General features: G+C 46.7%; 1 non-coding gene and 1 pseudogene across 1 annotated transcript; both read right to left on the bottom strand.

Moving 5' to 3' along the window:
* Window positions 1-854: 854 nt before the first annotated feature.
* Window positions 855-2587, bottom strand: LOC699404 (large ribosomal subunit protein eL15 pseudogene; annotated as a pseudogene).
* A 3984-nt stretch (window positions 2588-6571) lies between these two features.
* LOC114670667 (U7 small nuclear RNA) lies at window positions 6572-6632 on the bottom strand. The gene has a single exon (XR_003720363.1). It is a non-coding gene; the product is annotated as a U7 small nuclear RNA (small nuclear RNA).
* Between the last annotated feature and the right edge of the window lie 228 nt (window positions 6633-6860).

The following is a 6860-nucleotide window of genomic DNA, read 5'->3' as shown; positions in this document are numbered from 1 at the left end:
ATGGGCAGATCATCTGAGGTCAGAAGTTTGAGACTAGCCTGGCCAACACGGTAAAACCCCATTTCTACTAAAAATACAAAAATTGGCCAGGCGTGGTAGCTTACACCTGTAGTGCTAGCTACTCTGGAGGCTGAGGCCTGAGAATTGCTCAAACCCGGGAGGTGGAGGTTACAGTGAGTTGAGATCATACCACTGCACTCCAGCCTGGGCAACAGAGTGAGACTCGGTCTCAAACAAACAAAAAACTCAGTGATAAACTCCTTACACAAAGACACATCTAAAATAAAGTGAAAACAAAGTTTGAAAAATTACCTTTTAAGAATGACTTAGTAGAGGGAAGTAGAGATGAAGAGAAGTTGGATAATATGCACAAAAATACAATATGATAGAAGGAATAAGTTCTAGTCCAATAGTACAGTAGGGAAATCATAGTTAACAATAATTTAGCGTGTATTTCAAAATAGCTAGAGGAGAATTGTAACATTCCCAACACAAAGAAAAGATAAATGTTTCAGGTAATAGATAGCCTCATTACCCTAACTTAATCATTACACATTGCACACATGTATCAAAATATCACACGTACTCTCAAAATATGTGTAACTATAATATATCAATTTTAAAAAGACAGAAGAACAAGATTTAGGCCCAGTTTACCAGTGAAATCCTTCAAGGGTCTCAGTTATTAAGGATCAGCTAATTATTACGTAGTGTATGTCTCTACTGTATAAAATAAGAATAAAAAACTTTTCAAAACATTTTGTGTTTTGTTTGAGACAGGGTCTCATTATTTTTTATTTTTATTTTTTGACTGTCCTAAATTGTTTATTAGGTATGAATTTTACAAACTTTACTTATATCAGTGGCAACGGTGGAGCTGAGAGGATATCAAGTTTTCTCCAAGCTGCACGACGAGACCCACCAATAGTGTGGTGGAACTTAAGGCCCTTTCCAAGGCCATGGCTCTTGCGGCCTGCAGATGTCAGCCCACGTGTCTCCCTGGGCTTGTAGACTGGTTGGTGATCCACTGGGTGTCAGGATTTCCTCTGATAGCTTTATGCAATGCATCAATGAGGATAACCTCAAAAAATTTGTACGTGGAATCTTCAACCCAGTAAGAATTCAGGACTCTTAGAGCCCCACAGTGGTGTCCAGCTTGCTCCTCTGCAATGGACTGAGGGTTCAGGCAAAGTTTAGCTGCTTAACACCATGATGTGCAGGCTTGCTGTAAGTTGCACCCTTAGGAACTGGGTGTTTTTGGCCACCACTGCACACACAAATCCTATATATAATGTAACCTAGCTTGGCCCTGTAGTTCTGTCGGCGCACTTTATGGGGCCGTGTGGACTGGGGAGCCCTGCAGAGAGCAGATCGCTGGCAGTACTGCCATCAGCGGACCCTCAGAAGAAAGCGCATGAGATCAGACTGCTTCTCCCTCCATAGCTCCTGGATGTACTTGTATGCACTCACTGTGGCTTACCTGATGGCTGCTGCCAGACAGAAAGGCGGGGTCTCACTCTTTTGCCCAAGCTGGAGTGCAGAGGTGCGATCATGGCTCACTGTAGCCTCGACCTCCTGGGCTCCAGCCTAAGTCTCCCAAGTAGCTGGGACTACAGGCATGCACTACCATGCCTGGCTAATTTTTGTATTTTTTGTAGAAACAGGATCTCACTATGTTGTACAGGCTGGTCTCAAACTACTGGGCTCAAGCAGTCTTCTCTCCTTAGCCTCCCCAAAGTGCTGGTATTACAGGCGTGAGCCACCACACCCAGTCAAAATATTTTCTGAAAGAAAACAAAATCAGAGGCCAGGCACGGTGGCTCACACCTGTAATCCCAGCACTTTGGTAGGCCGAGGCGGGCAGATCACTTGAGGTCAGGAGTTCCAGACCAGGCTGACGAACATGGCGAAACCTTGTCGCTACTAAAAATATAAAAATTAGCTGGGTGTGGTGGCATGCACCTGTGGTTGCAGCTACTCAGGAGGCTGAGGCAAGAGAATCACTTGAACCTGGGAGGCAGAGGTTGCAGTGAGCCAAAATTGCAGCACTGCACTCCAGTCTAGGTAACAGAGTGAGATTCTGTCCAAAAGAAAGAAAGCAAGCAAGAAAGCAAGCGAGCAAGCAAGCAAGCAAGCAAGAAAGCAAGAAAGAAAGAAAGAGAAAGAAAGAGAGAAAGAGAGAGAAGGAAGGGAAGGGAAGGGAAGGGAAAGGAAGGAAGGAAGGAAAGGAAGGGAAGAAAGGGAGGGAAGGAAGGAAGGGAAGGAAGGAAGGGAAGGAAGGAGAGAAGGAAAGAAAGAGAAAAAGAAAACAAAATCAGAAGAGCCAGACACCAAGAACCAAGCAAATAGCCCATAAAATACTTTTTAAAATAAAATATATTTTTAAAAATTTGGTTAATGAATCAAGAAAAAGAAATAAAGGTCTTCTTTTTAAAGTTACAAAGGTAACTAATAGAATTTAATAATTAAATAATGGGAGAAAGAGAGCGGAGAAGTAGGGAATGTAAAGAGGTTAAATTGTCATACTCGTGTTGGGGAACTCACGGATGTTGCATATTTGTACATCAACAAATAAAAGAGTTGCCATTGCAGCCAACATCTGTGGGGAATTTTGGTGCAGCGTCCAGCCACTCCACTCCCAGTGACAGCTCCGAGTTCTGTTTGAATACCTACCCTTTCCCAACCCTGTTCCACACGGTCCGGGTGGAGTTGTCTCAAATTCAGCTTATCTGTTCCTGCCCAATGAGTCAACCACGCGGTTTAGAGAGCTTTAGCCTCTGGCCCAGGACTCTGTTTTTTTCCTTTTGCAGGAGACGTCCCTGTGAAATAGGGTATGTTTAATACTAAGGGAAACTCTGGGTACTGTTTTATTTCTGTGTTTATGGGTTTGATATTCTTCATTCATCAGAAGAAGGAATGGCGTCTTGCCTAGATGGGCCAGAGAAGGCCCTAGTCCTTACTATGGGAAAAGACTCCTGGTGGATGGGATGCGGGAAAGGAACAGGACGTTTGTTGTCAGCACCCTGTGGCAGACACTGCCCATATGCCATGCACAACCCCTTGGCATGCACCCCTACACACTGAGCGCTGGCTACTGCAAACATCTCTAAGTCCTCCTCTGCCGGAAGGTTCTCTTTCTCCCTCTCTCTCCCACTTCCTCCTCCCCGCCCCTGCCCCTTCCTGAAGAGCAAGCTAGGCTGGCAAATAGGGCAAGCTGGAAGTTCTCTGTCAATGATAGATGAGGAGCTGTCGGGTTCACACTGCAGCTTTCTCGCCGCTCTGTTGGGAGAACTCTGAAGCATCTTCTACACCGTCTCCCAAGCTCTCCAGGAGGAGCGGGCTCCAGGTGCCCGCAGAGGTAACTTGCTGATAACGCAGCTTTCTTTTTGCTTTTCTTTTCTTTTTTCTTTTTTTTTTTCTTCTTCTTCTTCTTCTTCTTCTTCTTTTTTTTTTTTTTTTTGAGACGGAGTCTCGCTCTGTCGCCCAGGCTGGAGTGCGGTGGCGCGATCTCGGCTCACTGCAAGCTCCGCCTCCCGGGTTCACGCCATTCTCCTGACTCAGCCTCCCGAGTAGCTGGGACTACAGGCGCCGCCACCACGCCCGGCTAATGTTTTGTATTTTTAGTAGAGACGGGGTGTCACCGTGTTAGCCAGGATGGTCTCGATCTCCTGACCTGGTGATCCGCCCTCCTTGGCCTCCCAAAGTGCTGGGATTACAGGCGTGAGCCACCGCACCCGGCCGATAAAGCAGCTTTCTTTATTGGCTCTCTTCCTTTTCTTATCTTGCTTCCCTACTCCCTGAAATCATCTCTCAAACTACTTGCAATTGAATACTAGAGTCTGGGCGACCTCACATTAAGATTCATCCAGTCGCACTCTCTCAGTAAGGGCAGCTGGGTTCTGATTTCCTTGACACACCCCTCCTTCACTTTCCCTCTGTGCGCTTCCAGTGGCTCCATCCCAGCCCCAGGGCAGGGCACACGGATCACAACTAGCCAATCAGCATTGATCTTTTACCAGCCACAGGAAATGGCTCAAGGGCAGTTTGTGACCGGTTTGGAGCCAATGAGGTGTGAGGAGGCTTTGCGGGTAGAGAGGCCCGCCCTGCTGCCTGTGCACCCGGGAGAAAGAAGCCTGGATCCGCCGCCATCACCTGCCAGCCTGTCTGAAAATGGAGCCAACAAGGAGGGCTGCTGGACGGAGTGAGAAACCAGGCCCTGTGGTAGTGTTTGAGCCCCTGAATCAAGCTGTGCTTCAAGCCAGAATTATCCCTAGAGTTTTCAGTGAAACGAGTCGGGAAATTCCCTATTAAACCCATTTTGAGTTGTGACTAAGATACCTAATGGATACGAGACAGAGAAAGGGCCTTCCCCTGGGTCTCACTTATGAGAAACAGAGAGAGAGGTGGTTGCTGCCTTGGCTCTGTGACCGAGCAGGTGCAGTTCAGACAGACGTGGCGGGAAGTGATCTCTGCTTGCGTAGAAGGGGAAACCCACCTGGGCTGCTCCCTTCCCTGGAGGGTGCCAGGCACTCCCAGCCCAGGGGGTCAGGCCCAGCGGAAGGAGGGACTGACGGTATGTTCAGCTGGGGCTCCCTGTAGGAAAGCTGAAGCCAGAACGGAACAAAACTGCAAACAGCGCCATACGAACCCTGCACTCACTCTACACCCAGGTGGGATTAAAAATCGGCAGATCTGGCCGGGCGCAAGTGGCTCATGCCTGTAATCCCTTTTGGGAAGCCTAGGCGGGCGGATCACATGAGGTGAGGAGTTTGAGACTAGTCTGGCCAACACGGTGAAACCATGTCTTTACTAAAAAATACAAGCACATGCCTGTAATTCCAGCTACTTGAGAGGCTGAGGTACGAGAATCGCTTGAGCCCGATAGGCGGAGGTTGCAGTGAGCCGAGATCGCACCACTGCACTCCAGCCTGGGCAATAGAGCGAGACTCAGTCTAAAAAATAATAATAATAATAATAATAAAGTCGGCAGGTCTTTGCTTTTCTTCTGGGAAAATCTGAACTCGAAAAAGACAAATCAGAAATTACGCGAAAGCAGTCTCTCTCCCGAAAGCGATTTTGGGGAAACTGGAAGCACTTCCTACTCCACAGACCCACCAGTTGGCCCAAGACAGTATTGGGACACAATCTTCCCCCTGCCCGGCGAGCATTGCCCCAAATTAAAATGCCAGTGCCTCCACCCCAAGTGGCATTATTGGCTGTTAGTAGACTTTAATACTTACACAAGGGTTATTATAGAATTTCACAGAGCAGATTTTGCAGGGTGCAAGAAGTAAGGAACCTGGAAGGGAGGGCTCAGCCACAGAGGATAAAGGATTCAGCACTGGTCACTCCGGTATGCTCAGAGTAGAGGTTAAGACTGATAAGAGGCATGAGGGAGACTCAGAGGACATTCTTCTGCTCAAAGATAAGAAAACTATTTTGCCTGGCGGTTACTTGTACTCTAAGCATATACCTAATTCTCTGAGTCCCACCTTAGGCCAAATCCCGCTAACCCATTCATTTACAGATTGTCTTCCGGCTACTTTGCACTACAATGGCAGAGCTAAGTAGTTGCCTCAGAGACTGTATGGCCTGGGATCTCTAAAATATTTGCTGTCTGTCCCATTACAGAAAAGGTTTGTTGACTCCTGTAAATCAGTGGTCCTCAAACTTGAGTGTGTTAGATTTCCCCAAGGGCTTGTTTACACACAAATTGCTGAGCCCAGTCACAGGGTCTCTGATTCATTAGGTCTCAGGTGGGAACCAAGAACAGTTGACCCTTGAACAACACGGGTTTGATCTGTGCAGATCCACATATACATAGATTTCCACATATACACAGATTTCTTTGCCTCTATCACCCTTTATACAGCAAGACCAACCCCTTCTCTTCCTCCTCCTCAGCCTACTCAGTGTGAACATGGTGAGGATGAAGACCTTTGTGGTGATCCATTTCCACTTAATGAATAGTAGATGTATTTTCTCTTCCTTATGATTTTCTTAATAACATTTTGTTTTCTCTAGCTAACTTTGTTGTAAGAATATAGTAATAATTTATATAACATACAAAATATGTGTTAATCAACTGGGTTATCTGTAAGGCTTGCAGTCAACAGTAGGGTATTAGTAGTTAAGTGTTTGGGGAATCAAAAGTTAATGCAGGCCCGGCACGGTGGCTCACGCCTGTAATTTCAGCACTTTGAGAGGCCAAGGTAGGTGTATCTCTTGAGGTCAGGAGTTCGAGACCAGCCTGGCCAACATGGTGAAACCCTGTCTGTACTAAAAATACAAGGATTAGCCAGGTGTGGTGGTGCACACTTGTAATCCTAGCTACTTGGGAGGCTGAGATGGGCGGATCACTTGAACCCAGGAAGTGGAGGTTGCAGTGAGCCGAGATAACACCACTGCACTTCAGCCTGGGCAACAGAGCAAGTCTCCCTGTCTTAAAAAAAAAAAAAGAAAAAAAAGTTAATTCAGATTTTGGACTGTGCAGGTGGTGGCACCCCAGCCCCTCCCTCCCTCGTTGTTCAAAGGTCAACTGAATATGTCCATTTCTTTTTTTGTTGGGAGTTGTGGAGTTCCAGTGAAGACAGGAAAACCTGATAGACAAATTCTACAAGAGCTGTAACCTGAATTTCCCTTTCTAACAAGCTCCTAAGTGCTGTTGCTTCTGCTGTCCTTGCCATCTCCACATTGAGGCACCTGAGAAAGGGTAAATGCAAAATAGCAAGAAGTGGCTCAGATCATTCACTCCTGCCTCCTCATTAGCCCAATATTAGAGGCTGGGAAATGTAGCCTCTGGTTAGGCAGCCATGTATCCAGGAAGATGGAAAATAGATTTAGGAGGACAACTAGAAGGC

This window comes from Macaca mulatta, chromosome 10 (genome assembly GCF_049350105.2).
Source record: "Macaca mulatta isolate MMU2019108-1 chromosome 10, T2T-MMU8v2.0, whole genome shotgun sequence".
In the NCBI taxonomy this organism is placed as follows: Eukaryota; Metazoa; Chordata; class Mammalia; order Primates; family Cercopithecidae; genus Macaca; species Macaca mulatta.
The sequence above is the reverse complement of the archived record's forward strand: the minus strand, read 5'-3'. Positions and strand labels throughout refer to the sequence as shown.